This window comes from Crotalus tigris, unplaced genomic scaffold (genome assembly GCF_016545835.1).
Source record: "Crotalus tigris isolate CLP2741 ecotype Arizona unplaced genomic scaffold, ASM1654583v1 scf7180000017695.2238764, whole genome shotgun sequence".
NCBI lineage: Eukaryota > Metazoa > Chordata > Lepidosauria > Squamata > Viperidae > Crotalus > Crotalus tigris.
This window is the reverse complement of record NW_024096573.1, coordinates 498770-519837: the sequence shown is the minus strand read 5'-3', so window position 1 is coordinate 519837 and position 21068 is coordinate 498770. Positions and strand designations below refer to the sequence as shown.

At 36.7% G+C, this 21068-nt stretch overlaps 1 protein-coding gene across 1 annotated transcript in view; it reads left to right on the top strand.

Annotated features, from left to right (window-relative positions):
* Positions 1–18335, top strand: part of ALPK1 (alpha kinase 1) — an 84574-nt gene extending 66239 nt beyond the window's left edge. The window contains exon 15 of the mRNA XM_039338328.1: positions 17917–18335. The gene's annotated coding sequence lies outside the window, so the exon portion shown is untranslated. The remainder of the gene's footprint in view (positions 1–17916) is intronic.
* Positions 18336–21068: the final 2733 nt, after the last annotated feature.

Sequence of the window (21068 nt, the reverse complement as noted above, 5' to 3'; positions counted from 1 at the left end):
CTTCTAATTTCTAATTTAATGTTCTAAAGCTCATTCTGTAACAAGGCAGAGATGTTACTCATAAGGAGAGACCTTGCATTTAGTTGCTTCTTTTTATCTTACTCTTTGTACAACTGCAGTGTTGTATGCACAGAAATGTTCTAAGTACAGAAATAGCTCTGTGCCTGAGCATCATACAAATTAGTCATTGATAGGAAAGTCAGTACATATAAAAGGCAGCCTATACTCCACCTTACCTTATCTGGAAATGATTATTAATGCAATTGAGCAAAGCTAAATAGGCTTGGTAAAACTGTCAGCTCAGCCAACATTCATGCTCTTTATGTCACTCATTTTAAGTACATTTTCTTCCAAAAGGCTACATTTCTCCCTTCTTGTATTAATACTGCAGCACAATTCATCAGTCAGCTAAATTCATTAGTCAGCAGACTTCACATTTTCTTCCAAAAGGCTACATTTCTCCCTTCTTGTATTAATACTGCAGCACAATTCATCAGTCAGCTAAATTCATTAGTCAGCAGACTTCAACAGCTGCCTAGAGTTATATATTAAGTGGGAACTCTGCTTTGAATTTGAGCCATGGACCCTGATTCATCATCAACTTACTATTAGCCAGGGACCAAAAAGGAACATGTGATAATAGTTGCCCACATGTTAAAAACAATTCCTCGTATTATAATCATGGAATCAAAGTGATCCAAAAAAATTCACAAGGAAGGAGGAAACTCTTTTTTTCCAGTTGTGACGACCTTCTGGGCTTGAAGGTCATGAGTCTAATTATCTGGTATCCTGATGTTCTTCATCAAGTGTCTGGCATCTTCAGGGGTACAAATCATATACTTCTTGAAAGCTAACAAATCAAAACAAAAGTAACATCATAAAAACCTAAACACCCCCAATGCACCCTAAAACCTTAAAGCAATAAAAAATAATTAAAAGCAATTAAAAAGCCCTACATTTAACTCTTTTCTTAAAAAGTGAGTGTGTCAAAAATCTGCAATATTATCTTTAATGCCAATCTCAGATTTGTGAGAAAGATGGATTCCATAAAACTATTTAAAACTGGCCTTAATTTATTCAATAGTGTTTATTAAAGAATGTACAGTCCTAGACCAAACTTTAAAATAAAACTAATTGAATAAAAATAAAAAAATAAAAATGTTATTTAATAATTCAAAATAAAAATATAATTGTGGAATGAGCTTGGATCTAAGGAGCTTAATGGTATATGAACTTATTACCGTATATGCCGCCATATTAGGCGACCCGGCGTATAAGACGACCCCCGTCTTTATAGCCGGGTTGCATTCCTAGAATGTCGTCTTATACGCCGGAAACTACCAGTATTTCCGGCGTATAAGACGACTCGGCGTATAAGACGACCCCCGTCTTTGGCGACGATTTCAGCGCTCGCGGAAGTCGTCTTATACACCGGCATTTACGGTATGTACGTATGTTGGGACATGTGTGTGTTTAATGTGTAATTAAACTATTAGAATTATTAAATTGCTAAACTGATGTAAAGTTATACAGATAGGAATAAATGGATATTCTTCCAAAACAAATGAAAGAATAAGTGTTGTGGAATGCAGCTACCCAAAATCATTCTGAAATACATTGGGAGCTAGGTGCATGATAAAATTCATCTGTTTTTAGCAAACATTCTGTCATGGTTCTGACAGATGAAACTCTTCAAAGAACTTTGAGGCATTGTTTACCTTAAAGAATTTTTATTCGAGTAGCATAGCATCGGCACATACATAGGCAAAGCCAAAATCTGAATTCCCCTCCCCCGAGCACATAGTATCAAAGCACAATTCCCTCCTCTAATTAACAATCATAAATCACATTCTCCAATTAGTTTGAAATGCAGGCTTTCCCTCCAGTTCTTCAACAGCCATTTCTTATCATCTCTTATTTAAAAAAACCTTGGTTCTCACGCTAGTTACAGTATTGTTATGTCTAACTAAATTCCTCCCCCCCCCAGTATCATCTAATTCTAACTCTAATTCTAAAACATAAGAAAGAAAATGGCTGCATCTCCGTATGTTGTTAAAGCAAGAACATCCGATGTTAGCAGCGTTGTTACATTCTTCGCAACCATTGGGCCTTAACTTTCTATGCTAGTTTCCTAATCTTAATTTTAAAGCTCAGAGCTCCTTTCCCAGAGCTATTCCTGAATCAAGTGGTCTCTCATTCTATTACATTGACCACTAATATTGTCACAGATCCTGGAACAGAGGGTGTTGCTCAAAGTTATCTAACATATTCAGGCTGCTTCTGATTTGACACACATCCTCTTTGAATGTTTTGTGATATGTAAGCTGCTCTTGCGCTGGGTAAAAGCAGCTGTTGCCTTTTCTTTTTCTTTCTCTTTCTTTCTTTCTTTCTTTCTTTCTTTCTTTCTTTCTTTCTTTCTTTCTGTTTATGAAGCAATCTTTTGTGTTTTTTGATCAAAGCTTATAATTCATGGATGTGACCTTCCTGGATTTTGTCAGCTGGAGAACTTTAAAAAAGAAGCAATAGAGGAATTACATTGTTTCATTTCCTAAATATTCATATGGGAATATTTTTACTACCAGATAAAAGTACTATACATTTTCCTGCACAAATCCATTGTTGTAACTGAAGCTGTTACATGATTCCCCTTGATTTTTTAAAATTGATGGAGAAAAATTTCTAAATCTGCTGTGGTTCTCAACCCTTTTTCTCCTTTAAAAGTAGTGATTACTTTTGCAGCTTTCCCAATGTTAAACAACGGTGGGATCTCAGCTACAGAGCAGACATCTGTTTTGTACCACCCTCTGATATGGATTTCTTTGAGTGTGCCATTTCACATGACCTTGGGATTCCTAACAAAATGTTAGTTGATAATTTTCAAACTGAGCAAATTTGGATCTATGATTGGTTGGTTGTTTCATCACAAACCCATTTATTAAAAAAAAAATATTTAGAATCTCATTTTAGATGGGTGATACCTGATTTGATATGGATGTACATTAAAATAGTGATGCTCACAAGGCAGAATTTGGGGGCAGAGGTCTAAGGCCCAATTAAACAGGAAAATTTCCACATACCCCCAATACAGTAGGTTACCACAGGACTAAACAAAAAATAAGACAAGATCTAGACTTAAAATGGAACTGATGATAGAGAGTGGAAGAATATTGATATTTTTAGTAAGTGGATGGAAAAGAAAGATGAAAACGAGAAGTTAAAGAGAATGTAATATAGTTAATAAAATTTTAAAATGCTCAAGGACTAGTGTGGAAATTTAAAAAGTAGAACAGTGAAGTTGGAGTCAAACTTGGAAAGCTGCTAAAGAAACCAGGGCTGTTAGATCGGAAAAAGTCAAGATTGGATGGCAGTGTGCAGTGAGCTTGGCAGGGGAATTCAAGGTCTATGACTGATTTCCAGGCCTGAGAGGCAAGGCAAGCAAAGCAGACAGGAGCAGAAGCCACCTCTGGATTACTGGTTCCTAGGGTGGTGCTCTGCAGCAGAACATCTTCTGCAATAGAGATAGCATTTGCAGTTTGGGGTAAGAGTTTCAGAAAAAAAGATAACTGTGGCTTCATTGACTAGAGCTAGACATATCCACAGACAAGGACAAGCTAAGTTTGTTGTTGATCTATTGTCCTCTCTGTTGCACAGAAGTATATTTACTGGAGTTTCTGGCTCTTGGGTGCTGGGGAACCTCAACTTACCATCCTGATTATGATAGCAGCCCAGGAATTCACAACCAAATGATGTTCCAGTTATATTAGACCTAACACAAATAGGCGGAAACATTAAATGCAGTGTTTATGTTAGAGCAATCAAGATATTTACATCAATCTGTTGTCATGGTCAGACTATTCTTTGGACCCCTTTTGATTAATTTGTTCAAAGAGAGGATCAGAGTTAACAGACTACAGTATTTGCAAATATTTACAGAGTGAAGAGAGTATTTGCAATTTGTTTTTCATAAAGAAGTCTGAGATACCTCCCAGTGCTCAGGCTTGATAAGATGAGATGTCCTGTTCTAAAATGAAATAAATCAATCTGTGTTGTTGCAAATGAACTCCTTATAGAGCACAATTCAATAACTATCTCACTGATCTTTCTTTGAATCTGAGTTCTGGTACTTGTCAAATTTCAGATATATTTGCTTAGTTCTTCTTTATGTATTATAACTCAATATTATGCACCAAGCCTGCCATTCCCTTACATAGTGTTTTATATGAGATTATACCCATATATTTGTTATAAACGATGTATTCTGTGGTAGAGATAATATATAATTATCTTGCTATTTAAAATAGAAAACAGGGATATTTTCTGAACACAGCAGCTTTTAACAAACTTCCTTGAGCTATTTTTTATGAAAGTATGGTCAGTTAATTAAGTGATGGTGCCTTTTTAAAAGATGTATGAATATCTGTGTTATTTTGAGATAGATCAGGAATAGTTCATAAAGTAATGCATGATTTCCACAAAGTTTAGCTTAAGGAAGAGGAAATGGCTTTCTTTGTCAAAGAAGACAGAGTTCAGATTTTGTACAGCAGTTTCTTTATCCTCTTTTTGTCACCAATATGATGTTTGTGCTGCATTGTTTGAGAACATAAATGAGTCCAGAGCTGTAGAAGAAATTAGGTAGCAAGAGTAAAAAGCTGGAGAGAGAAAGGAGGAGAAAATTAAATCTCTTTTAAATCTCTGTGCAAAATGTTCAGTGTTGGGACTTTTGCAGCTGCACAAGAAGAAAATGCATTCAAAAATATAATGCAAGTGTGAATAATCCTTTTCTGGAGTCTTGCTCAAAGCCTGCTCGGGCTTTGTAAGGTGAACTGGAACTGGGTCATCAGTCCTGCTTTGCTTCGCATTGCACACTATCACTCGAGGGCATTCAGCATCTTGACTGTGTTAAAAAGAGAGCAAACAATCCATCAGTGATCCCAGGGCTACTTTCTCAAAGAAAAGGAAAATCAGCATGTGACAGTACATTTGCTTGCAGAGTTTTGCAGATTAAAACAATACATGACAGCTCACGTGTTCCTGGGAAGATTATCCCAGTTCTTGTTTACAGCTAAGAAAGACAGATACCTATCTACTCTCAAAATTTAACCAAGGCATCAGGGCTCTGTCTACAGAAAGAAGATACTCATACTCTTTTCAAGCCATTCTGCTAAGCTAAAATATAGTGGTTTCTTTCATTTTATATGCTTGCATGCTGATATGTTTGCTTAACAATTTCAAATAATTCCATGTTTTTGCAGCAGACATAGTTTAGTAGATATAATTATTTTACAGCAGTGTATCCCAAAAGAGTTTTATAAAGTGCAATATTAAGGGTTTACAATAATTGTGAAAAAATGTTCATGCATCTATGGAACTTGGTCCAATTGGCGTTCCTAAGCATCAGTATATCGGTCTATATGTAGTCAACAGGATAACACATGTGATAGACTACACATCGCTGTAAGCCATGTTTTTTTAATATGTTTTATTGCTAACAATTGACTTAGTTTGCATATCCCACCAAGCCAAAATCAAAGTATGTCATTCCTTACTATGCCTTAGGTCTAACTGCAGTGCATGAACCTAGTAATTGTTTTCTTTGCATTTTAAAAATGAGGTGCTGCTCTGAAAAAGTATCTGAATAAGCTGTAAGCATCAATATTAGATAGTCCTTCTTAATTAGTTGTACCCTATTTTTTTATATTCTTCAGGTTCATATTCTTTGTTGTGTTGTTATGGCTGCACAGTCCTTATAATTGACTCTTAAAAATACTATTTAATTAACTCTGTAGCTATTAAACTATGATAGTTTTAGAAAGCAAAAGATTTATATAATTTGAAGAGAAATCAGAGCGTATATGTGTATACATATACATGTGTTCTCAGACTCAACCCAGAAAAACTACTTAACCTATACTACTCCTACACCACTTATACAGTAGCCAAATTAATTGCTGAAGTAATAAAAATAAGGAAAAACCCACAAATAACTTGACAATCATTTTTCTTTTCTCTTAAAAGGTTTTATCTGATTATGTCTATTGCTGATCCCTTGCTGTAAAAAAAGAATTTGAATAATTTTATTTGGCTTAAAAGTCAGTTTCTTCAAAAAAAAAATACACTACTGATTTCAGTTACAACTTAGTCCAAATGTAGTTCTGGATAACAGAAGGATTCAGACAAATTGATACTAGGCCTAAAGAAATATAAGAAGGATGATAAACGGGAAATTAAGTCTTTAAAAGAAAACAGTAAGGAAATTGGGAAAGTTCTGCATAAAAAAATGAATTACAGAATAACAGAGTTGGACAGGACTTTGGAAATCTTTTTGCTCAAGCAGGAAACCCTATGTCATACCCTACTACAGACAAATGGTTGTTAAGAAGACTGCAGGGGATGATAGCACTGTCCAACATTCACCCAGAGTCCTACAATTTTCCCAGGACTCAGAACACACATCTTTTGTTACAGGAGAGATGGGCAACCATTTGCACTCACTTGGCCTCTGTGTTTGGGCGACATACAGTGGGTGTCATGTCATCAGAGTGGGTGGAACTGAAATTTTCTCCGTGACATATTTGTTTCCTGCATGTAGAGGATACAAAACTGGTGGTGGCACAGTGTTAGGATGTAGTATTGCAGGCTATTTCTGTCCACAAACAGGAATTACATCCTGACCCACTCAAGATTGACTCAGCCTTCCATCCTTCGGAGGTTGGTAAACTGAGGACCCAGATTGTTAGGGGAAATATTTGACATTTGTAAACTGCTCAGAGAGTGCTGTAAAGTCCTATGATGATAAGTCATAGTGCTAGTGCTATTGCTACATTTTGACCAAACTCAACTCAGTCTCATCCATGTCAGATTTCAACAGACACAAAAGGCTCATTTGTTTATTCTTTCTTAAGAATATGAATTGGATGAATCATACCAATAGTTACAGTTTTTCATTTCTCTTTATGTGTGATCTCTAAGTCAGGAGTCCCCAATCCCTAGGTACTGGGTCATAGCCCATTGGGAACCGGGCCATGCAAGCGGTTGTGAGCATGCAAAACTCCACTTGTGCAAATGGAGCTTTACATGTGAGTGCCCGCCACTTGCACAAATGGAATTGTGTATGCATGCGTACACCTGCCACTTGCACAGAACCATCACCTGTCCGTCTCCCCCCCCCCCGCCGCCACCACTGGCAGCCTGTTCACAGATCCAGAAAGGTTGGAGGCCACTGCTCTAAGTTGTAGAATGTAGAATCACCATAATCAGACCCCCTGATAAGCCACTCAAAAATAATTGGTTTCTTATTGAGCAAAATGGCAAACATTCCTAATAGATGAGGCTTAATAGTCAATTAGATCTTTCTTTGCTAGAATATCATTCAGTGGGTAATTTCTAGTTAACTGAAAACTATGATTTTTGTAACTTGAAATAATGTAGGAATCAGTCACAGTTGCTTACTCAACAAGCCCTGGCTTAATATAATGTGGGAATTGTTTTCAGTTATAGAATTATTTGCTTCAAAAGTCTGCGCAGCAGAGTCAAATATGGGGCAGTCATACTGAATTAACTGACTATGCTTACACTTGCATGTGTGGTTAATTTGGACTGACTTTAGCTCAGAATATTAATCTAGCTAGTTTATAAACTAGGACATTAACTTTTATGAGTTATTCAAGCCACGTATTGAATAAACATACTAATTGAAATTAAGGCTTGATCTGATATATAAAGCCCACTATATGAAAAGGGGGGCGGTACAACAAGACTAACTACTAGTCTAGCTCCAGATATCTGGGCATCTGGCTAGTTGCCTTTAGGACAGTGGTTCTCAACCTGTGGGTCGGGACCCCATTTGGGGTCGAACGACCATTTCACGGGGGTCGCCAAACAACGCAGTCCGCCATTTTTCCCCCCTTTTCCTTAGCTGTGCTACTCCCTTTTATTCTATTGGCTTTTGAAAGCCAATAGAATAGACTCTCTTGAATAGAGTCTAATTCTATTGGCTTTCAAAAGCCAATAGGAATTGTCCAGGCTGTCTCTGCCCTGCTGAGCCCGCCAAAAGTCCCATTCTGCAAACGGTGCTGCACCAGTTGAGTAGTCCTCGACTTACGACCAGTTGAGTAGTCTTCGACTTACGACCGGTTGGGGGTCGCGGCATTAAAAAGGTTGAGAACCACTGCTTTAGGAGCACAATGTTAAATTAAATAGTCATGGCTGTGATTTTATGTTCTTAATTTTCAAATGTTTTTAAAGTCAGATTAATTCCTCTAACAGCCATCAGTGGCAGCAGCTGTTTTTGCATTCTGTTTACTTCATTGTATGTTTAATCATTTTCTTGTCCAATGCATCAATTGGCATCTTCATTTAGTTACACCAGTTGCCCTCTGCTGCCATGTAAGAAGTTGCTTTGTCCGCTCCTTTTACTAAATGACACTAGTTGATCATGCTGGAGCTGGAGTAGCAGCGACTGATGTTCCTGAAGCTGGTGGTAGATGAGAGATGCTGCTCCCCTTAGACTACAGCATCATGTTAATCAGAGCTGATTTGTAAACGGCGTCACCCCTCCTACCCCCCATCAATGGCACAGATGCTGCTTTGTGCTGCCTGAGACCAAGCAGCTATTAACAGCAAATCCAGCGAGGGAAATTAATGAAAGACTCTACTAATAAAAGACAGCTCAAGACAGCCAAATCAACTTGCTCCAAGCAGTAATTAACTTTTAGAAAAAGCTCATGAAGGTAAATATTCCATCAGCAGTAGTCCATGCTGCCTTGCCTCTCTTTTAAAAAAAAAATAATAGCAGGAGAGAGGAAGCAAAAGATAGAAGAAAGAAAGAGCAAAATATAACTACTGAGATTCCAAGACCTAAGAATAATACTCAATTAGTTGATGCAATTATCCTCTTATTTGAAGATTCTGGCACAGAAAACATGCAACAATAATTAAGACACTAAAAAAATATGACCCACAAGTATTCTTGGTAATTAAAATGGTTAGGAGATAAATAAAATTTCATATACCTCTTAATACAAATACGTATCTGAATGACCATATTACATGTTTTCTTTTTTCTTCTTCTTCCTGGAAGATAATTTTTGTATAACCATAACCATTTGTTATGAATTCAAATATTAATTCCAACAAATGCATTTATACAGTGTAGCATAATTCAGTTTGAACCGTTGTCATTCCTTCTAGTGAAGCTTCAGCAAGCAATTTCACATAGATGGAGTGGATACTAAGAAAGGCAACACCCAAGGACCTGAATCGCCAGCCTGATACTTTACTTAGCATCTACCAGATTCTATCTTTGTTTGTTTTAGTGGGGAAAAAAGGTAGTTACAGGCTGCTAAACAACAGTGTCATTCACAATATGGATCCTACATATACCCCAGAATTAAAAACTACATTGATTTTGTTCACACATTTTGCTAAGCTGAAACTGAAAGTCACTTCCACTCTTTGAAGCTCTTCTGGTTTTAGCTTCAAATGTCTTGGGCTTCAGAAAAATAGTAAAGAGCTATCTGCTCCATCTTGCAGGAAAAAAGTGTATTATGAACTGAAAGTTCATGGGCATGTGACATTTGCATTTTTTAAATGTTATTGTTATATGCATGCGGGGTTTGGTAGTTTTTATTTTATGCTGACATTATTATAATTTTAGTACCTTCAGAAATGAGTAGCATACAGGAAGGAAGGAAGGAAGGAAGGAAGGAAGGAAGGAAGGAAGGAAGGAAGGAAGGAAGGAAGGAGCAATGTTTGAAAAAGCATTTTCCCTCATCAGAGCTTTTTTGACAAGTTATATCTTTGTATATCTTTTTATCTGCTATGCTTTAGTTTCCACTGGCTGCTGCCAAATAAATCTCTAGCTACCTTGATTCTGGAGATTGTGTCAAGTAACAGTTTAGATAACACTCATCACCATCACCTTCAAACAAAGGTCCTCTTATTACTTCCTTACACATGTTTGGAAGGATAATCCATGAAATAAGTCCTCATTTCAGCATCAGCTTTCATGTCTATACCATGGAGATAGTCTCAATTTAGGGTTATATTATTTACAGTGGTTACAGTATGCACAAATTACCCTATAAATGCTCCTGCAATATTTCTGGATCATTAAAAAAAATGCAGCAATGCATCCAAATATGCTGAGTGGACAAGAGTGATTTCTTTTTCAAATTATTTATTTTATTTATTATTAAATTTGTTTGCTGTCCATCTCGTATCCAACAACTTTTGGTGCTTACAAGAGAAAAATTGGTAAAAGGTTGAAAAATAATTTAAATGCCTAAAGTCATCTAGAGTAATATGGCAAATCTTGAAATCTTTCTCTTCAGCCACTTTCAGTCCAGTCTGTGAGATAATATCCACACTGAATGACTGTTTTTTTAAAAAACAAACAAACAAATCAGAAAGGGAAAATAAAAGCCGTATCGGATTAATTGTCAGTGCAAAATGAAATTTCAGGCATATTTTTATTCAGACAATTCCTGCCAATCTGAGAGGCAGTTAAATCAGTTTTTGCTTGTGAAAAATATTGAGAAATTGAGAATAAGAATAATGTTTGGATCTGCTTATGTGTTTTAAAGGGCAAAGCTTAAGAGCATTCTTTGGCTCTGAATTTCTTGATTGGGCAAAATACTATATGTTATTGTCCATATCTAAGAAAATACGATTAGGGGACACAGTTCTGTTCTGCCCTTCAACAGTGTGATTGTGTTGCTGAGCGCAGCTGTTCTGAGCTGCTTGCCACCAAATCAAAATCTCCCCAATAAGGCTCTGATGACGCTTGCCTAGAAAACAGAGGCTTAGCTTCCATTTAACTGTCAGCCTTGCTCCTGGCTCCGTTTTATTCCTTCACGCTGAGTTTATCTGATTACTTCAGTCAAGTGAAACAGAAGGCCGGTTGACATTGTCAAGTGAAGCTTCAGTCAGTGTGTGGCAGACGATCATCAAGTATTTCATGAACAGGCAGAAATAAGCTTCTGAGGAACACCAAGATGGTCTGAATAGAGCTGGTGCCATACACATTTCTGTCATGCAAACAAATGCAGACTAAGTGTTGATGTGCACTAGCCCCTATTAAGCTGAATTGTGCATGCAATGTCTGTCTAAAGATTTCCATAGTTTAGTCCAAAGTATGTTTACTTGGAATTAAGTCTCTCTATGCTAAATAGGATTGACTCTCTACTAAGTATGTGTTTAGGTTGCAGCCTGAGGGTTCAATCCTACAAAGGAAAGATGTGCAAATGTTTTCAAGATAAGATCACATTAGCTTTCTGGTTGCCATGTTTGGGGAAACACACTTCAAAATTGAATGGGGTCAGAATAAAAATGATCAGATCATCAAGTTGTATAAGGTTTTTCTGAATTGTTTTTGGAAAAAACAGCAATCCTGTCTTTCAAAAGTTTCTTTTTCCATGTTTGTATGTTTATTATTATATTAAAGTTTTCTGGGGAAAAGAAACTTATTTTCATACATATTGGAACTACATAAATGAATTATCTAATTTGAGATATACTTTTTCAGAAGGTGGTTGAAAGTAACTATACACTACCATGATGTACCATGATGTTACAGATAAAGAAATTGTTCATGGATTGGCATACTAATGTGCACTAATTCCTCCAATAGACTGAAAACAGGCTCCTAAACTAAAAGTCTTGGAGCTAGCATAAATAAGACTTACACTGGATGACTTGGACAGCATGACAAATCTTGGTTAGAAGAATCAGCTAAGAAATTTCTGATGGATAAAAATAGTGCATTGAGTTCCTGTGGCACAACTATTCAAGCCACAGTTATCTCTGTGTGTATGTGCAGCATCTTAAAACTTGTAGTAAAAAACTATAACATAGCTGATACCATGTTTTCTAAGACCTTCTCATCTTTGGTCTCAAGAAACAAAGAACTGCATCATCTGAGTTAATACATGCCACTTCTTAATGCATAATTTTAAAACCATTACATTGTTGTTTATCCTTTTACAAAGTTATGTAAAATTAATGATTAAACCACACTTGAGGAACATATGAATTGAAATCATTATGGTTCAAGGAATGATTAAATTAACCATACGTGATTTAATATAATGCACTAAAAATCCTAGAACTGTATGGAAGAGAGATGGATTGTAAATATTTTAAATTAATGATTTATCATCTCTGAATTGTGTACATGCCTCCAAAGGGCTTCCAGCAGATTACACCATCAAAATTCAATGGCAATTTTCTGATTTTCAGAAGTATGAGTTTGGTGTCTTTTTAAAGCAAACTAAACCTTAAATAATAATGTTAAATTCAGCAAGATCCAAAATTACCCAGAATTCACAGCCCTCACACATTATCAGTGTGTAATTACTATTCCCTCTGCATCTCTTGCTTACTGGGAAAAAAGCAAAAATCCAAACAAAATCCATATTACATCAGGATGATGAAATTTAAAGTGACTGTACTTTTCTTCTCAGCATACTTTTTGGTAGTTTGAGTGGTGTGTGGTGGTAAAGCAGCTTTTCCCAACCTGATTTTTCCAGACACATTGGGACAAAAACTTGCCAGAATTATTCCTGCCAGCTAGGAATTTTCACTATAGGTACCTCATAACTACCGATTGCCTGGATGGCTAAAGCTGTGGTAGTACAGCTATCATACATGGGCTGAAAATAATCATATCAACACTAGATAGAAGTAAAGAGTTACCTAAAATTCCAAACTCTTTGTTCTCATCTAATGACACCATGGATTTTGGCAACCTTAGTGGTAAGCATATGCTAGAAATGTCTTGGAACCATCATTGATTGGAGAAGAGCAGGTTTGGGATGACCACCATCCAAGAAGTTGTGAGAATTACTTCTTTGTTTTCAATGCTAATAATGTAACAAAGTAGACAACATTAATTAAATGGCACATTTAAGAGTTAAGCAGTGACTGAACCAGTTCCCCAAAGTCTGGATGTTCAAAACTATCATAGATTGATATTTGTTTGCACAGCCATTTTCTTATTCTGTTTCCTTAACACTTCAACATCATTAATTTCACATCAAGATTGTACTAAACTGTGATTTCGAAGTAGGAGATTGAATAGGAGATAAAAAATGTATACCACTTTACAGCTTGTATATAACATAACATAGAATAATAGGGTTGAAAGGGACTTTGAGTTCCTCAAGTCCAAATCCTTGCTCAAGCAGGAGACCTTATACCACAGGTCGGCAACCTGCGGCTCCGGAGCCGCATGCGGCTCTTTGAGCCTTCCCCTGTGGCTCCCAGCCTCCTCTGCCTTTGCAGAGAGAGACAGAGACAAGAGAGGCAATTGCACTTCCCTGCTTCTCTCTCTCTCTCTCTCTCTGTGTGTGTGTGTGTGTGTGTCTGGGTGTGTCTGGGGGTGTCTGGGGGTGTGTGTGTGTTTTGTGTGTGTGTGTGTGTGCGTGCGTGCGTGTGTGTGTATGTGTAAAAGAGAGTGCACTCACAGTGTTCTCCGAGGAGCTGAAAAGTTTTCTGGGCGGAGCTCCTCCCTTTGCTGCGTCTCTGAAGGAAGCAGGAAGCAGGAAGGGCAGGAGAGAGCTAGCTAGCCCAGCTAGGCTGACTCAGGAATTCTGGGAGTTGAAGTCCATGAGTCATAAAAGAGACGAGGTTGCCTACCCGGAGGTTGTTGGACAACAGCTTGAAGCTTGCCAGGTGAGCAGCAGATAGGAGGGGGGGGAGAAAGAGAGAGAGAGAAAGAGAGAGAGAGGGAGAGAGAGTGAGTGGGGGAAGAGGAGTGGCAGACCAAGGGCAGATAGAGAGGGAGGGAGAGAGAGACCCGTTTGACATCTAAAATGAAGATAACACTGCATATATCCTTTTTTTACCTGTGTGTGTATGTAATTTTATTCTCTTAAAGCATTCTCTTGGTGATCATTGTTTTAATAGTATGGATATTCCCAAGAGTCATATTTTTACTTTTATTTTTAATGTGCATATATGTGTGTGTGTGTCTGTGTGTGTGTTTGTGTGTGTGTGTATATATATATACACATATACACATATACACACACACATACACATACACATACACACACCTATAATAAAGGTAAAAAAGGATATATGCAGTGTTATCTTCATTTTAGATATCAAAAGGGTTTTGCGGCTCCCAGTGTTTTGTTTTTGGTGGGAAACGGGTCGAAGTGGCTCTTTGAGTGTTTTGGGTTGCATACCCCTGCCTTATACCATTCCAGACAAATAGTCGTCCAATCTCTTCTGGAAAACCTCCAGTGATGGAGCTCCCACAGTTTCTGCAGGCAAGCTGTTCCACTAATTAATTATTTTCACTGTCAGGAAATTTCTCCTTAATTCTTGATTGGATCTCTCTTTAATGATCTTCCACCTGTTACTTCTTGTCCTACCTCGTGTGCTATGGAAAATAGGTCAACCCCTTTTTGTCTGAGAATCCCTCAAGTATCCCTCAAGAATCCCTGGAAGACTACTATCGTGTTATCTCTAGTCCTCCTGTTTGTTAGACTAGATATATCTAGTTCCCTCAACTGTTCATCATACACTTTAGCATGTAGTCTCACACTAGTGCAGTATAAAGTGGCATTATCACTTTTCATGATCTGAATACTCTCTGTTGATGCAGTCTAAGACTGCATTGTCTTTTTTGGCAACTACAGTACACTGTTGGCTCATACTTGACTGTGGCCCACTAGGTAGGAAACCTAGATCCCTCTCACAATTACTACTGTTGAGCCAGGCACTAGCTATTATACATCTGTGCATATTTCTTGCCTAAATGAAGGACCATATTTTTTTTTCAACACTGAATTGCATTTTGCTGGATAGGGTCCAGTGTTCAAGTCTGTGAAAATAACAACTGTAAGAAAGTCTGTCAAGAAAAATATATATTTCTTCCATTTCAACCTGCAGAAGGCTAAAATCCAAAGTCATCTTGCTTACCTTTACCACAGCCATACCAGCTCTTTCCAACATAAGGGAATTCCCAATCCCCAAAATCAATATATTCTCTAACTCTTTAGCCACTGTCCTGCAAACTATAGAATTATTTGCTAAATGACAATGTCACACTTTAAAGAACAATAACTGGAAACCACCTACATTGCTTTTAAATGTTCATACGTATAAATAGAAGTTTTTTTTACAGAAATTACATTCTCTCCTATTTTTGAAGCTTCATTGATTTTCTTTTCAGTGGTCACACAACTTAAAAAAAGCAAAGAATTTCGATCCCCCAGAGGCTTTGATGTTTGGCTTCTTGAATTTTATGTTGTGGTCAATGACAGAAAATTAAGGGAGGAACAGCTGATCAACCACCATAATAATCCATGTAGCTTCTCCCTTTGTTGTAAGACATTCATCCAGAAGAGGCAGGGAAAATATCTTTGTTTAAGATTACACAGCCAAATTATGGTTGTGTGTCAGGAGCACTCTTTTTTAATTATGGTGCTATGCTCTGAGAAGTATGCATTATCCCAAAGAAAGCAAACACAGGCTCTTGGGGTTAGTCTTTGTCACACTGGCACTAGGTTTGGCTTCTCAATGCTATTCTTATGCCAAGGAGGGCAATAAACCCCCTTGAGAGACATAGAACTGCCAGTTGAGCATTGATACTATAGCGATGCTTTTATACTAAAAGCACAATACACACAGGGATCATAAAGATGTTTTCAAGGAAGATGACCTTTTTGTCAGGAGAAATTAAGCCTTTATGGCAAAGAGCTGCTATGGAAACAAGCAGCTTTTACTTTGCCTGACTTATTTTGGATGGACAGTTGTCCATTTGTTGTCTTGTTTACATAGCACACCAATAACCCACATTAACATTCTTGTGGAACCCAACTGCTCCAACTTGATAAATGTAGATGTACTACATTTAAGAAATTTATTTGACTTCTATAGCTGCCGATCTCAACAAATAACTCTAATTAAGAAATAATTAATTAAGCATAATTTTTTTATTACTGTGCTGGCCATGAAATCAGAAAAAAGGACTTTTGCAAATCTTCATTTGATGAAATGAAAAGCTATGCCAGAATAAACTTTGTTAGATGCTATTGGATTCTTTCTCATTTTGTTGGTAAACCAAATTAAGCCAGATTAAAATAATGTAATGGATAATTGTGCTATTTATATCCCACTGGTGTCAGCATATAAAGCATCCTAACGTTTGTGGGATTCTCAACACTCACATTGCTTATAAGCCACAGTGATTAATTTATCAATGTGTGGTTTTGGTTTGATGCACAAATCAAAGCCAAATAAGCTATATCATGTTTAAAGAATATATATGAAAGGCTGTATACAATTATTTTAAATAAGTAATAAATGAGGCCTTCTGGTTCCATTACTACCAGTAGAAGTATTTGTTCTTAAATTTGTTCTTCGTTAACTCGATAAAGATTGGCTTATGCTGTAACTGGAAGGTAGTATAAAATTATGGCTGCATTTTCAAAAAGAGATAAATTTTCTATTTTTAAAAGCTGAATAAAGCCAAGAAAATCTATTTTGGAAATGGTAAAAGTGAGAAATAATATGTGCAAACAGATCTCACTCTCAATCATTACGAGTCAAAGTTCCAATTTTCCCAACCCAATCAAGATCACCCCATTGAAACCATGCTATCTTCCTTCTGGTTTAAGCACACTGAACAGCCTTGTATTGGTGCCATTATATTTGGAATAACAAACAAACATTTTCCTCATCCCTCCGGTATAATTCAGTGACTTGTAAACTACTAAGCCCCTGTTCAAACATTATTCGATCCATAAATTTTCCAATTGGCTTTTGATAAGTCACTACTTCTCAGCATCTCAGTTAACCATTGTCAAAGTAGTTGCATTGTTGAGCATCTGCTGGAGTTTACCCTTCTGCAAAAGGCCTATTGGTGACCTCCCAGGCTTCCTAATACTACATATGGAAAACTGAATTCTTTCAGGGATACAAGATCTTACAATCTTTCTCTCAACATTTGAGCAATTAGGCCTCTGACAAGAAAGAAAGCCAAGAAACAATATTGACAATGCAAGAAAAAGGATGGGACTCAGAAGAGAACTTCACTGAAGATGTGGAACTGGAGCAAGTTTCTTTATGGCAAAATAATTCTTCCTTTATAGAATTCAAATTACTGAAATAAAAGATATTAAGTCTATTCATCCAAATATTTTAAGTCTGGTTACTGGATTGCTCCACTCATTTTAATTATTTCATTTCCCTGATTTCTAACATAAGTCTACCCCAATTTTAAAAAAGGTGACATTCAGAATATTTAACTAGTAATTTGTTTTATAGCTCAGTGTCAAATGCATGAGCAGAGTTGGAACATTGCAAAATTCTTAACTCTCGGTGATTTCACACAGTTTAGATATAATTTACCATGGGTTGTACCAAAAACCTTAATTTACAAACTTATTAATAAATGTTTCTACTCTTAATACAAGATAAACCAAAACTCATATTAAGTTCCTTGTAAGCACCTTTTTAAGGGAAAATGGGAAGGAAAGTCATATGTTCACCTGATTCTTAGCTAAAAAGAGAGAACATCCTCCTGCTTTGGCATGCCCAAAGTTTGATCATTAAAAGGGATACTCTTCTCTTTTTCCTCCTTTTTTTTTTGTCTCCTACAAAGTGTAAAGTTGGTCCTGACACAGCATCACACACTGTCACGGTAGTAAAAGATTGGCTCTTGTTTTGTCCCTTCTAGCCAATTGCAAGATTTGGACCTCTCAGCCTCAGATTGCTCCTTACATCAAAGTGGTGATTATGTAAATATGCACTTTTAAAAGGGTGGGAGAGGGGAGAATTATTTATCACACAATAAACCCCCTACTTGGCTAGGAAACAATAGAGCTGATCACTTCTAGCCCAAGGCTGAAAAGGTGGGGGGGGGTTTATGGAGCTAACCTAATTTCATTAATTCTTTTTTTGCAGGCATCTCTCTCACCCCTTCACCCCTCCCCACCTGCCTTTCAGGATCCAATCCAATAGATAGATTTGTGAGCTGCACATCCTATTCAATGGATATTTGAGAATTGGCTGCCAACTAATTATTTCCAGATGTTGATTTCCAGAGATGGCAAAAAAAGTGTATTCTATGTGTACAATGTGGAAAAGAAAAAGGGCTAGAATAAAAATGAAGGGGACAATAATTGTGATCTTGGTGATAAATAATCTAAATGAAAATCAGCAAGGGGAACAAATCATATTGTTGTAACTTTTCACTGTTGTTTGCTTGCTCTAAGTTTGTATACTATGTATTAGTTTTATGCCCCTTGGCCTAAGTTCCAAGGTTTTACTGCCATACTCCACTATTAAGTAACATATATAATAAAGTTTCTATTTAAGACGTCCTCAAAACAATTAAGTTGAATTAATTCAAAATTTATGCTAATTTTTGTGCTGTTTCTAGGACAAATATAGCAATAATTCATCCTTGTAGAATGCATCCCTCTTCTGACTCATGAGGAAAAAGAAATGAAAATCGATAGCTGGTTAATGTCATTATAGTTAGTCCTCGACTTACAACCATTTGAAATTACAACAGCATTGAAAAAAAATGACATATGTCTGATGCTCACACTTATAACCATTGCAGCATCCCCACAGTCATGTGATCAAAGTTTGGGCACTTGACAGCCAGCACATATTTATAATGGCTGCAGCATCCCAGGGTGATGTGATTGCCATTTGCAACCTCTTCAGCTGGTTTCCAACAAGCAATGTCAATGGAAGAAGCCAGATTTGTTTAACAAACATGTGATTCACTTAATAACTGGGTGATTCTTTTAACAATCATGGCAAAAGTCATAAAATCAGGTGCAATTCACTTAACAACCGGCTTGGTTAGCAATGGAAATTCTGGTCCTGATTGTAATCGTAAGTTGAGAACTACTTGCATTAGGTTTAATAATGAAAGAACCAAGGAGTAGGTAAGTTTACTCTCAGGTTTTCATAAGAAAGGAGGACTGCCTTTGTGGAAGAAGTGTAGCTAATTACAATTCTAGACAGAAATCAACTACTTTAAAAGAATTAAAAATAAATGGAAACAGAGATAGATCACAAACTGCATATGCTTAAATGTTGGAAGAATTACCGCACGTTTTAATAAATGAAGTCACAATTATACCACAAAACTTTCTGTTCAATACTTATGATCAAAATAACAATTAGAATATTGATTTTGAACAAATATTGCATTTTCCAGCAGAAAACTAGTATCTTAACTTTTTTTTCTCCTTTCTCTCCTGATTCTGGATCTCTTTAGTTTGAAGCTCCCATCCCCCTTCTTTCAACAGGATGATACCTTTTTATTTCCCCATAATATTTTTTTATATTCTTGGTCTTGTCCATAATGCATAAGCAGCCACAGTTTTATCAGAAGACTGAGAAAAGAAATAGAAAAGTGTGGATCCAGCCCTTGATAGAAATAGCAGAATAAATTCAAGTGTGCCAAAATAAGTATTGGGTTTTAAACTTCAGTCAGTCTGTGAAGTGACGTGGATAGATAAATTAGTATCATTTGGATTAATTTGGGGACAGAAATAATGCTTTGTAAAATAAACAGGAGGTAGTACCTCAGTATATAACGTTAAGAGAATCTTTTGACAACCTTTTATCATAGTTCTGAAATTAAATAAAAGCTTTATTTTTAAGCACCTCTAATCTTGTAAAAGTTCCATTTACAAAATTGATTCTGCTGCTTTTCTACAAGTTTTTTTTTAATTGCTGTTTTGTTTGACTGGTGCATATTTTAATGGGGTATGTAATTTTCTAAACATGTGAGAAGTTGTGCCATATTAGTGTAGAAGACATGTTTTGCCATTTCAGCTTTCCTGTTTGGTTTACAGCTGTGGGATTCCCTAATAGTTACCCATGAAATGAAAACACAGCTCCAAATTGCTGGGCTACTCTTGTCTTGCCCAAAATATGAAATGGAAAAAAAAATCCCAGAAGAAGGTTACAAGCGGCTCTCATTTTATTTATGAAGGAAACAGTTGATTCCTAGTCAATAGGAATCAAATTTCTCTAGACTAGAGATACTTTGCATTTATTGTATTGTGAGGTGATAAAGTTACCTGGAATCTTTCTAAGGTAGATTTTTATTTTTTTTATTTATTATTTTAGTTAATACAAATATTAAAATACCAAGAAAAAAGTCTTCATTGCCAAGTATATGCAGAATTGGAGCACATCTCAAGCTTAGTTTTGGGGCCCATCCCCAGTGGTGACTCAAAGAAATCAATTAAGAGTGGGATTAAGAAACAATGACTTTACTATTAATGGGGCAATATAAAGCCAATCTTCTTTATTGTTACATCTGAACAACAATGAATGGATCATTCTGGAGGACTCTGCAAACCACTAGTGAAGAAACAGCTTTAGTAATGTGATGGGTAAATTCAGCTATTCTGATTTCTAATTTGTGATTTCCTCTCTTCTGCCATCCCAGTCAGTTTGGATTAAAATACCATACATTGCTTAATGCAGTGCATGAACACAGAATTGCTGGAAAACCCAAAGGTGCTTTTCCAAAAGGCAGCTGGACTTTCTTGATTTTTTTTTCTTGAAAATGTTTTTTCCTTGAAAATGTGTAAGTTCTTTGAACTGAAAAACACTTTTGGGACAACCATGATGTGGATGATTGAAAATCTCCATAGACAATTGCTGGACAAGAACCTCCATTTAATATATAATTCTAAACTTTGCTCAGATGTCAGATGCATATGCAGTGTTTTCTGCTTCAGTAGACCAGAAGAAGGGAAAAATAAGAGAAAAATGCCCATTTAACTCAACATGCCCATTTAATATCACAACCATGTATATATGGCACCCTGGGCTGGCTGAGGCAAGTACACTGCCTCCAAGACTCTCACTCTCACTTCCTCATAGTAAAGGAGTTTATTCTTTCTGCCCTTTGGGTCCCCCTCAGTTATGGCTGCTGGGTGATAGCCCTGGCTGTCTCCTGCAAGGGGTAGGCTTCCCCGAGGCAGATCTCACGTGCTGAGACAAGGCTCCCATGATGTGCGTCTGCCGACTGTCACTCAGCCCATTACAAATGGATAAAGTTGAGTGAAAATAGGCAG